Below are 12,389 nucleotides of genomic sequence, written 5' to 3'. Positions count from 1 at the left end.
AGACCTGAAAATATCACTGAACCCGAGGACCTCCAGACAGCTGAACCACAGTTATTGGTTTTTGACTATGTTTTCTATGCTTCTTTATTACTTTTATCCACCTCCCACTGCCCTTTGAAATGATTTTACATTTGAAAGCAGCTTCTGTCAAGAAAAAAAAGACAGATTCGAAAAGCAGGCTGTTTTTAAAAGGATTTTTAATGCTAACATTGTGCATGTCTGCTCCAAACCACACCATGACAGATGCAAGAATTATGAGTTTTAAATTATTTAAAAGTTTTTTTAAGTATTACAAGAGAAAAATTATTTCATGTATAATAATATATCTATAGCTCTTGCTGATCTCATGTTAACAAATGATCACATATGAGAGTCTTTAAACATAGAAATCTATTTAAAACTGCAAAACTGTTCAAAATCCAACCAGTATTAGGAATAATATTATAATCAAACATATACCACCTCAACCTATTGCTTTCTCTGCACTCATTTACGTTTAGTCTTCCATTCTGTCAGAATCTAAGAGCTTCAACATAAAAATATCTTAATTTATAATGCAACAAGAACCATATATGAAAAGTATTTAAATTTTGTAAATACACAATAATCCTAATAACTTCATACAATGCGTATGGGCAACTAATTTCCTTTTAATCCAATGGTGTCTTTTTCAGCTTCTTGGAGAATGAAGTAATCCAGTTAGGAAATGGTGTAGTAACATATACAATTACCCTCAAATGTAAAATTGAGTATTATCATATTTTGTTCTAATTGAAATCTGAAGCATGATGTCTGCACATCAGCATAGTGTTAAATCTTATAGGGCATGCTGGAATTAGCTCAGATCGTAAAAATACTTAACATTTTACATTGTTAATAAAATCTTTTTAGTTAAGCTAAGTTTGTCTCATTTTAGATGACTATGCAGATAGGACTTTTCCAACGTGTACTTGGTGTCTTGTCTTATGCTTAGAATCTTAAAAGCAGGACACGTTAAGCAATACTCTATTTTAGAAAGGAGGAAGCCACACGCTTTGTTTTTCTGCTCACAGCTCTGCTGTGCTCTTCCTCCTCTAAACTCGTAACATGATACAGATTTTGCTATATTTTCCCTTGTTCTTCCTTTGGCCCATTTCCCAGACAGAATTTCCCATGGGTTGAAAGATCAAGCCTTTGGACTTCTTTTCTTGTTTTCCATAGTCTGAAATTCCTAAAGTCAGACAAGAGGCACCAGAGTCCAGCACAATAAAAGGATGAGCTATACATGGTTTATCCAAGATGCAACTTTAATCCCAACCCTATAATTTCTCAGTATTTATGTGCACAGGCATTTATAAGTCCACCAGTATTTTGACCTGAAAAGTAAATATACTCAAACTTTTAGTTTTAGTGAAGAGCAAGAGAGGTACAGACAAACTACTGGAATAATTATCGTATTAGGTTGAATTATATAAAATTGCTGATATTTGACTGTTTTTGACCTAAAAAATGGCAGCTTCATATAGTTCAACCTAATATCTGATGTTGTGGAAATTATCCTTGAACTTGTCTTCTAGTTTTTTTGATTGAAAGTGAAAGGATTAAAGAGTTGGAAGAGATCTCAAAAGGCAATGCATACCTCTATTTAGATCACACCAGCTGGGTTTTGGCCTTATTCTTGGAGTCCAGAGATGTATTCCAGTGAGTTGGCAATTGATGCATGGCCATAGGTATGACTAGCTTCATAGCAAGACGTACCCTTGAAAGTTATACGAGAAAAATCACAATTTTCTAAATCAAATACTTGTAATACACTGTGGGAATATTCTATTTAAAAACTCCTAGGGTGACTGCTTCTTTGCAAAGCAGGTAACCACTCCCAAATTTACCTGGTCCTCAAACCCTGATTTTCATAAATCAGGTTTGATTCAAGTTTAATATCCTTTCCTGAATGCAGTTCATTTTTATCCCCTGAAGTTTAATTCACTTCAGGTCCATTGTTTTAGAAATTATGAAGGAGCCCAATCTGGCACGCTCTCAGCTCCCATCTCCGCCCTCTCCCACCTTCCACTATACCGAACCCTTAGCTTCAATCTAGTTCCTACTAAAAAAAATACATGCAGAGTTATTAACAGATAAGCCCAGCCTTGGTGTTCAGCACCTTCTTCTAAATGCCAGACCTAAATCACTTCTGCTTGGTTAATTTGTGCTCACTCTTGCCTTAGCCTCAGTGTGAAAGTAACACCTTCCGTGCAATTGTCCTTTGTACAACTGAAGACTGTTAATAAATTCAGGTCTCACCTCCATGTCTGGGGAGGGCTATAGTAGCTATTCATGGAGATGGGGATTTGTCTAATTCCCTAGTTAGGTTTTCCATATCTAAATAAATTCAGCCACCTTATCTTTTCTTCATAGTGCCTGTTTCCCGGCCTTGGATCAATTTTGTAGCTCCCGTGGACACACTCCAAGATTTATAGATCTTCTTTCACTATAGCAGGTCCTAAAATTAAATTTAGCGCTCTAAGTCCCAATAACCTACCCTGGCTCCGAGCTGCAATGGGTAATTCACCATCTCCCACTAGGTATGCCAATGCATCTTGTTAGGAGCTGACCCTACTCCCCTGTCACCTACCAAAGGACTTTCTCAGGTGTAGTTCCATGAGATAACTGTCTCAGCTTCCTGCTGGTAATTTTCTTTCAGATTAGCAATAACACTGAGCTGATCTCTAGGGATAAAGAGAGCCCACTGAACTCATTTTGTTGCATGTATGCATATTCTTGAAACAAAAAAGAATGTCAAGTTTTTTCTGGCACACAATCACCCATTTTACCACCATATTTTTCATATCCTGTGTTGATCTTTTTTTTTTTTTTTTCAGATTACAGAGACAATACATGTTCTTTGTGGAAAATCTGAAAAATACCACTAAGTATAAAGAAAATAAAATTCACCTGAATCCCACCACAATCACATTGTTTAAAAACCACATTTCCAGGCTTTAAATCAGTCATTGGCTGGGGCCAAAGGCACTTTTGGATAAGGTATATGAAGAAATGCCCACAGGCCAAGGTGCCACTTTAAGAAAATCCGTCCACTAATGTTTTGCACACGTCTAGGAACAGATTCAGCGCACACTTCTGATTGTGCCATTGTTCAGGGTACAAAGATGACTTTAAAAGTAGCACAGCCCTGATGCCTCCTCTAATGAAAGCTCTTGGGGGAATTCTAAAATCCTGCCAGATCATTTTGTTCCTCGGTGCTCCTGCAAGTTTGGATACTTACTGTTTGGCAGTACTGCCATCTACTGGAAGCTAAAATTATACAGAGCATAAAAACATCTAACTGATTTCAGACAGCCAACAAATGGGCCAGATTAACAATGATCCCATGTGGAATTTCAGACTCTGGAAGTCTCAAACTCGAAAGAATTAAAGATATCCATCCACAACAACTTCCCACCTACCCACACACATACCTGAGCAATGTCTACCATTTCTTTGTGTTCTAGAACATCACCAGATGCAAAATGCTCAACTTTCAGGTTACTATAGAAAGGATGAAAAACGGTCCAGGATAAACCACTAATGTTAAATATAAAGTCCAGAAATAAACCCAAGAACATAGAAGAATTGAGAACATTAAAAAGATGACGTTTCAAATCTGTGAGAAAATGTTGGATTATTAAGTTATATTGGAATAAATGGTTAGCCATCTGTTGAGGGATATATTAGATCTATGCCTCATAACTGTCATCAAAATAAATTCTAAGTGAAGTATTTAAATTAAATATTAAAGCACATAAATAAACCAGCAGTGTTGATGAATATATATGTAATTTTAGTGTGTGTGGGGGGGGAAAAAGCCTTTCTAAGCATGATAGCAAAGGAAGAAACCCCAAAGGAAAAGATGGGTGGATTTGACCAATTAAAAATGCAAAACTCCTATAGAGTAAAACAAACAAAAAAACAAACAAACCAGATTAAGAGAAAGCCAAATTATAAATATATGCAACAAAGAGTACAGATGTCTAATAATATATATCAAGAGCTTAAATTCCACTACCTTTGGGAAGTTTCCATGATCTACAGCTCATTCCCCAGCCAAGTGTTCCCATTTTATTCTTTCCTTTTCCTTATTACACTTTTTTCATTATCGCTTGTTGAATTGTCTATCTCCACTAAACTGGAAGTTCCAGAAGGCAGCAACCAGGTCTATTTTGCTTATTCTTATATCCTCAGCACAATGCTAAACACGAAAGCAAATACTGAAAACATATTTATGAAATGAGTGGTTAATGAATGCATGAATAAATAACATTTTATGACTCAAAAAGAATCAAACTTTCCAGTAGAAAATTGAGCCAAGCACACAAACTGGCGATGTACCATAAATTAGAATAATGCACTAATAATATGAAAATATTTGAACATACTAGTAATCAAAAATGCAAATTATTATGATATACTCTTTTCCATGTATCAGAAAGGCAAGAGTATAAAGAATGAATGTTTCCAGGGACAGCAAGGAAGCCTGGAAGTGAACATCCTCTTACAGAGCCAACAAGTATGTAAATTGATTCCACTTTCTGGAAAATAATTTGGCAATATAGTTTTCACCTCTACCAAGTAATTCCACTGTAGGGAAATTCTCCTTAAAAGGATCAGAAAAAATGAGCTAAGATATATTCATTCATTATTCAAAAAAAATATGGAAGAAAGAATGCTTATTTGGAAGAATGAGGAAAAAATGTAAATAAGCCCACAGTATATGGTTGGTTAAATATGGTATATCCTTTCAGTGGTGTGCACCAATTAAGAATAAGCAACATATGTATATTTATTGAAATGAACTATATTGGTAAATGAAAAAAGCTACAGAAGAATATCTACAGTATCATCCCATATTTAAAATATACATATATGTGTGTGCATTAAAGAGTCTGAAAAGATATTTGCTAAAATGTTAACAGCATTTATCTCTGGGAGGTGAGATTTGGAGCAATTATATATATATATTTTTAGCATATCTGTAATTTCTGGTTTTTCCACAATGAGCATGTAGTACCTGTATAATTTTTTTCAGGGAATAAATAATAATGTTCACAATATATATTAAATGAAAAACATGTTATAAAACAGTATGTATAGTATGACACAATATTTGTAAAAAAGAAAAATATATATAAATATATCTATGTATGTATATATATGCATAAGAAAGCTAGAAGGACATACACTAAAATGTTAATAGTAGTTATTTATGGGTAGTGGGATTATGGGTGATTATTTTTTCTTTTTGCTTCTCTGTGTTTTCTAATTTTTCTACAATGAATATGTATTACTTGTGTAATAAAAACTAATAATAAAAGTTTAAAAAAAAATGAAAAAGTGAAAGAGACATTGTGATTCACCATTTGCCCAGATCCTACCTACCCCCTCACCCCACCCCCTTGACATATTTGTTGCCATCAAAATGACGGCAGTGGAGATATGGAGAGGAAACACCAGGGCACCGTAACTTTTGAAGAGAGAAGATGCAAAACAGACAGACAAAGGTGGGGCTGGGGAGAGGAAAGAGAGAAGAAGAAAGGAAGGAAGAAGGGAGGGATAGAGGGAGAGAAGAAAGAATTAAGTGAAAGTGAAGTCAGTGGAGGAAGGATTAAAACAGGCTTTGGAAATTTTCACTAACAATAGCAATATGTCTCTAAATTGCACTCAGTTTTCCTGATAGTTACGACATAAAAAAAATTGAGTTAAATAATTTTATTTTCTAATAAAAGGAGATGGTACACACATCTGGAGAGACATCTAGGAATTAAATTCTGACAGGAATATATCCCAAGAAGTTTTTCAAAATGCAAGCTATTGAGTCCAGCTAGTTGTCAAGGATTGCACGGTATAGTCTGGGGTTACGCAGACTTTTGTCTGAATCTCAGATGGGCTGCAACAAAGTACACAGCCATGGCTAGCAGTTCCAAAATCTGTTCTCTCCTTTTTACTTTTAGTAACAGAGATCCAAAATTTCAGAGAGACACTGGCCCCACCTAAAGTAAATACTCCATTTCCCAGGCTCCCTTGGTTGTGGGTGTGGCAATATAACTGAATTTTGGCCAATAGCTTATGAGTGAAATTGCACAATTTCCAGGTAACATCCCTAAAATAAGGGGCATGCATTTCCATGTTCTTCCTCCCTTCCCACTACTCTGCGAGGAGAACATGAGGGTGGAAGCTGAAACAACTGTCTTGGACCCAGAGTCAGACACCACGCAAAGATGACAGAAGAGCCTTAGCAGAGATTACCTATCTCATACTGCTATATCTGCTTAGCTAATTAGTTAATAACTTCTATCTCATTTAAGGCATTTATAATGTGAATCTTTGCATAGAAGAACTTATTCACTAAATTAGTCAACTTCTGTAAGCCTCAGTTTTCTGAGAGTAAAATGGAAACAATCTATCAATATCACAAAACGTTCAACCAAATGACCGTCCAATTACTTGCTTAGAATCAAAGCTCTTTTATGAGAAAAATCAAATGAATCAAACACTGCATGACACTGTGTTGCAGAACAGCAGACAAAGGGAAATCTTTGAAATAAAAAGTGATTCTAAATCAAATGGTCAATTGATTTCCATTTGCAAAAAAGAATTAAACTTCACCCTTGCCTCGTTCCAAGTTGATTGTTGATCTAAAAGTAAAAGGTAATACAATAAAGCTTCCAGAAGGTAATATAGGAGAATATCTTCATACCCACAGAGTTGTGAAATAGCTCCTAACAGAACACAAAGCATGTACAGAAAACCGTTTAACATTACCTGCTATCATAGAACATACATATACCCTGTGATCCAATAGTTTCACTCCTAGGTGGAGACTTAGAAATATATGTGTGTGTATTCAAAGACAGTTAAAAGAATATCCTTAGTGGCATTACCTGTAATAGGCAAAACCCATAAACAATTCAGCAAAAGAATCCATCAACAAAAGAATGAAAAAGTAAATTGTATAATACTATACAGCAATAGAAATAAATGAACTCCATTACAGCTACATACAACTAGATGAAAGAATAAAACTGTTGCAGCACTGAATGAACAAATCTAGGTGTAAAACGGCCTGCTGCCATTAGCAGCCAACATTCACAGTAGCTGAGCGATGGATGCTATGGTTGAGTAAAACAAACATGGGCAGCACCACAGCATCTACTACAGTTCACCCCCAGCACTGCTCAGATCCACTTGATTCTCACATTGATCTACTCCATCCAGGCATAGTTTCTTCTGGACTCTGTTATCGCAACTCCAATATACAAAAAGAGAGACAAAGCACAGCCCCTGCTATGCAGTTGGTCCCAAGATTATATAGAGTCGATACTCATCCTCTCTCTTCTCTACTACCCATTCTAGATTCCCTTCATCCTACTCTGGCACTGCCGAGTTGCCTGGTATTACGACCCAGACCCTCGCTTCTAGTGGTCTGAGACCCTGCTTACCATGCCTTTCAGTAGAGTATGGTTGCTGTATTTGCCTATTTACAGTGAAACCTGAAAAACCCATAAGCATACCAAGAGGTACCCAGTCACCTAAGTGCCAAACATATTCCTCTGTGTCCTCATTATGTTGCAGCAGCCCTCCTTCCTCATGATGATCAGGGCCAATAACCTCTGTCAGTGTAGTAACTCTTTTGTTTGTCTTATAGTTTTCTGGCATGAGGAACCTAAAGTGACCAGGTAGCAGTGGTAGCTTAAAGTTTAGTGGGACTCTGCTCTGTGACCCTCTAGACACACAGATTCTAGACCCTCCAGATAGGAAGCACAAATTCCTCAGTAGATCACTGGGGCCACTCCTACTTTCACCCCTTGATTTTTGGACCCATATATTCTATGTATTAGTGACTCAGAACCAAACAGTGACCCTTGAGTTAAGGAATATAGTGCATCCTGAGTATGGTGCACCCACTGCTGCAAGGAGTCCTCTCCTTGAAGAGGCCGTGCCGCCACTCTGTTGGGATGGCAGCTCCTGATTGGTGGAGTATGTGCTGGAATAGTGGATCCTGGTCGTGTCACTGATGCACTCCTTTGCTATTAAATGGGGCATTTGGTCTGAGGCAATGTTATACAGGATCCCATAGGGGTGGATCAGACACTCTGTGAGTCCATGGGTACTGGTGCTGGTTGCAGCCCTGTAGATGGTGATGGCAACAAACCCACATCCAGAAACCAGGTTAGTCCCGGTCAGGTTGATCTAGTCAACTTGTCACCAAGTGGCAGGTTGTTCTCCCCAAGAAATGCTATTGTATCAAGGACACAGGGTTAGTCTCTGTTGCCAACAGGACATTCAACAATGGCTGTAAGTAAACTAGTGTTGGTGAGAAAAGCCAGTATTAGTTTCTTACTGCTGTAACAAATTACCACAAACTTAGTGGTAACAACACAAATTTATCACTTACAATTCTGGAGGTCCAAAATCAATTTCACTGGTCTAAAATCAAGGGGTCAGCAGGCCTGCGTTCCTTCCGGAGGCTCTAAGGGAGAATCTATTTCCTTTCCTTTTCAAGCTTCTAGAGGCCTCGGGCATTCCTTGCTTGTGGCCCCTTTTTCCATGTTCAAGCCGACAGTGTAACGTCTGCAGTTCTCTCTGTCTCTGTCTCTGACAGAGACATCATCATCACATATCCTCCCTCGACTCTTATTCTTCTGGCTCCCTCTTATGGGGAACCTTGTTGTTACATTAGGCTCACCCAAATAACCCAGGATAATTTTTCCATCTAAGATCCTTTTAACATAATCAGATCTGCAAATTGCCTTTTGCCAAGAAAAGTAACATATCTATAGGTTCCAGGGATTAGGAAGTGAACATCTCTGGGGAGCTGTTATTCTGTCTACCACAAAACCAGTGCTGTTGGACCCATTCACAGCCTCCATTTCTTCCAGGAGCTGCTTTTTGAATAGTGTATCTTTCTCTGCTGCAGATAGCATGGCCTTGCTCTAGAACCCTAAGCGTCCATGCCATTACTCTCTTATTGGAGTATGCCAGAGTCTCCCTACCACCGTTTTATACTCAGATATTTGTAGCACCATCGCCTCTGCCAGATGATATGGCCTAAGTGGCAGGGCTGCTTGTGCTGAACTCGCTTAAAACCCGCTGCAGGGCCCCTCCCTGCTCTGGAACCCACTTAAAACTAGAACTCCTAACATACCCCAATAAATGGGTCAGGGGTCTACCACCAAGCATGAAATATGCCGCCTCCAAAGTTTGACAAGGCCAACCAAGTCTCACATTTCTTTCTCAGTGGTAGGAGATGCAAGAGACAATAACTTGTTGTCACTTGGGTTGGGATATGCCAGCATCCCCCAGACCACTGGACTCCTAAAAAGTCACTGATGTGCAGGCCTCTTAATCTTTGAAGGCTTATCTCCCATCCTCTGGAGTGTGTGTGTTTTACTTACCAAGGCATTCAGAGTACTCAGCACTTTGTGCTCACTAAGTCCAGGTAACATGATGGCATCAACTTAGTGGACAAATATGATGTTCTCTAGAAAGAATGTTCAGATCAATGTGGTGAGGCCTTCTAGGGATAGAGAAGTTTCATAAAACCACCTGAGGACATGGATTTATGCTAAACCCCAGGTACCCAACCACTCAATGATTAAAGTAAATATTATAAAATGAGAATATATAGTGCTATAGATGAGGGAGGTCTACTAGAGGTAGAGAAGGCTGATTCTAAAAGGTCATCTGAGGACATGGAATTGGACTATACCCCAGGTTCACAGCTGCTAAGTAATAACATTATATAGTGAATAATAGAGTTTATTGTCTATGTTCTCATTGTTAGATAAAAACCCATAACAATATGGCTTAATTTATAATAGTGAAAATGCACTTAATGGTTGATTAAACTCAGCCTGGGCTTTTAGGGATTTCCTCTCCACCTGCCCCAAGAAAAATCTCTACTGGGGACCCTGAAGGATAGTTAATTTGCTGTAGGGAAGATAAAAGTAGTAACCCTCACTGGGCACCCACAGCATCTCTAGAATCTTGGTCCTCTTCAGACTTCTTGTACCTTTTCTACAGTCCTCCTAGTTCCTATTTCTCCCATGCCAGGGATATCACATGAGCCAGTGTAAACCCTCCTACCTATATCCTGTCCAAATTCACAAGAGGTGAAGGTCTTAGCAATTGTATTTCTACAACATCCCAGGGCACAGCTGTTCCACCTACCATCAGGGCTAGGAACATTATGGCCCTCTGTCTGGTAGTAATCCCATCCTTAGAGTCAGCTTCCTAGGACCACTTCTAGTACCCAGTGTCTTAGGGTAGGTTTCATAGAAATAGATCCTAAAATAAGGATATGTGCACAGGTGATTATCGGTGGGGGGATGGGATATCCCAGCATCCCCCTCGACCACTGGACTCCTAAAGCATTTGAAGAAATGCTCTTTGGGAAAAACCTGGGAGGGAGAGAAGGAAGCAGGATAGAAAAGAGGAAAGAGTTGAGTAAGAATGTTGTCTCAGGTAAAATCTAGGCTGTTAGGGGTGGGAGAGAGGGTCTGGAGCTTGAACTGCATTGCCTAATGGCAAGGAGTTCAACTTCTTATCCTAGTCGTCATCAGCCACTGGTGTGGGCCACCTGGCAAGGGGACTGTGCAGAGTAACCCCTGGGGAAAGGTGGCTCATCAGCTGAGGGCAGCTCTCTATGGACCATCAGCAGCCACTGGAGGAAAGTGCATGGCCCAGGAAAGGAGATCGGGGCAAGGTAACCACAGCATCTTCTATGGTTGCCTTTCACTGGGCTCTTCCATGATCATCCTATTTAAAATAGGGCGCCCGGAACTGCCCAGCTTCCTTCCTTGATTTATTATCCTCCAGAGAGCTTATCAACTTCTAACACTTACTTATGTTTACTCATATCTCCCTTGACTAAAATGTAAGCTCCATGAGGGCAGGGTTTATTGTCTGGTTTTGATCACTATGTGACAGGAGAGTGTCTGGCACATAGCCATCCCTGAATAACTATTTTGAATGAATAGCTTGTTAATATTAGTGTTTCAAGATCTGATGTCAAACAAATGCATATCTTTTCAATCAACAGAACAATCATTTCTCCACCTTGGGCTTTCCTCAGAGAATTTTACTCTCTAATTGGCAATTACCATTTTCCCATCAATAGTGAGGTTGAAATTGACCAAGAGATTTAACTGTGTGTTATTCTAAGTTCTTTAAGCTGTCGCCATCAGTATATGAAATTCTTGAAATTCAATTAAAAAAAAAGAAAACCAAAAAACCCATTTTAAAAAAATAAGCAAAAGACTGATGAAACATTTCATCCAAGAAGATATATAGATGGCTAATAAACATACTAAAAGTAATGCTCAGTCATTGAGAAAATGCAAAATAAAACCACAATGTGATCACACTATATACCTATTAGATGGGGGGCGGGGTAGTAGAGAAAAACCGTCATGTCAATACAAAGTGCTTCCAAGGATGTGGAGCATCTGGAACTCTATGCATTGCTGATGGGAATGTAAAATGGTACCTCCACTTTGGAGAATAGTATGACACTTTCTTATGAAGTTAAATCATACACTTACCATCCCATTAACCCTATTCTGAAGTATTTACCCAAGTGAAAACATGTTCACTCAAAAACTTATGTATGTGAATGCTTATAATGGCTCTGATCTATAAAGCCAAAAACTGGAAACAATTAAATGTCCATTGTACACCTACTACTAATACAATGTTATATGTCAGTTACATCTCAAAAAAAAAGAAAAGTAAAAATAAATGGTACGTACAACAATATGGATAAATCTCAAATGCATTATGCTAAGTGAAAGAAGATTCACATGGATACTCAATGCTTCTATTCCTATGACATTCTGGAGAAGGCAAAAGTATAGGGACAAAAAAGGGATCAGTAGTCTCTGGGTGCTGGCGGAAAAAGGAGGCAATTGATTTATGCAAGAGCATTAGGAGACTTTGCGGGTAAGTGAAATGTTCTACATCTTGGTTGTGGTGATTACCTGAATATGTATGTTTTGTTGAAATTCAGAAATACTCACCAAAAAAACCAGTGTATTTTACTGTATTATATTATACCTACTATATATAACTTTAGAAAATCTGCTAAAGTGTCACTCATTTCTTTGCTGAATTTACCTCAATCTGGGGTTCTAGCTCTCAGTCTTGCAAATTTGAAAACTGATTGTCAGCAAAGTTTTAAGAGAATCATATTAACACATTAAGAATCACATTAAGTTCACAAGAATTGATACATAAACCAGAAAGCCAGTTGATTTATTTGTAATGAGAAATGCAACTGCTAATGCTAATAGATAACGTAGGTTTTCTGGTCAAGATGTTCTCTTCCTGTAATCATACTTCATGGGAAACCAAATTAT

The sequence above is a fragment of the Hyperoodon ampullatus genome (assembly GCF_949752795.1).
Source record: "Hyperoodon ampullatus genome assembly, chromosome: 4".
NCBI lineage: Eukaryota > Metazoa > Chordata > Mammalia > Artiodactyla > Ziphiidae > Hyperoodon > Hyperoodon ampullatus.
The sequence above is the reverse complement of the archived record's forward strand: the minus strand, read 5'-3'. Positions refer to the sequence as shown.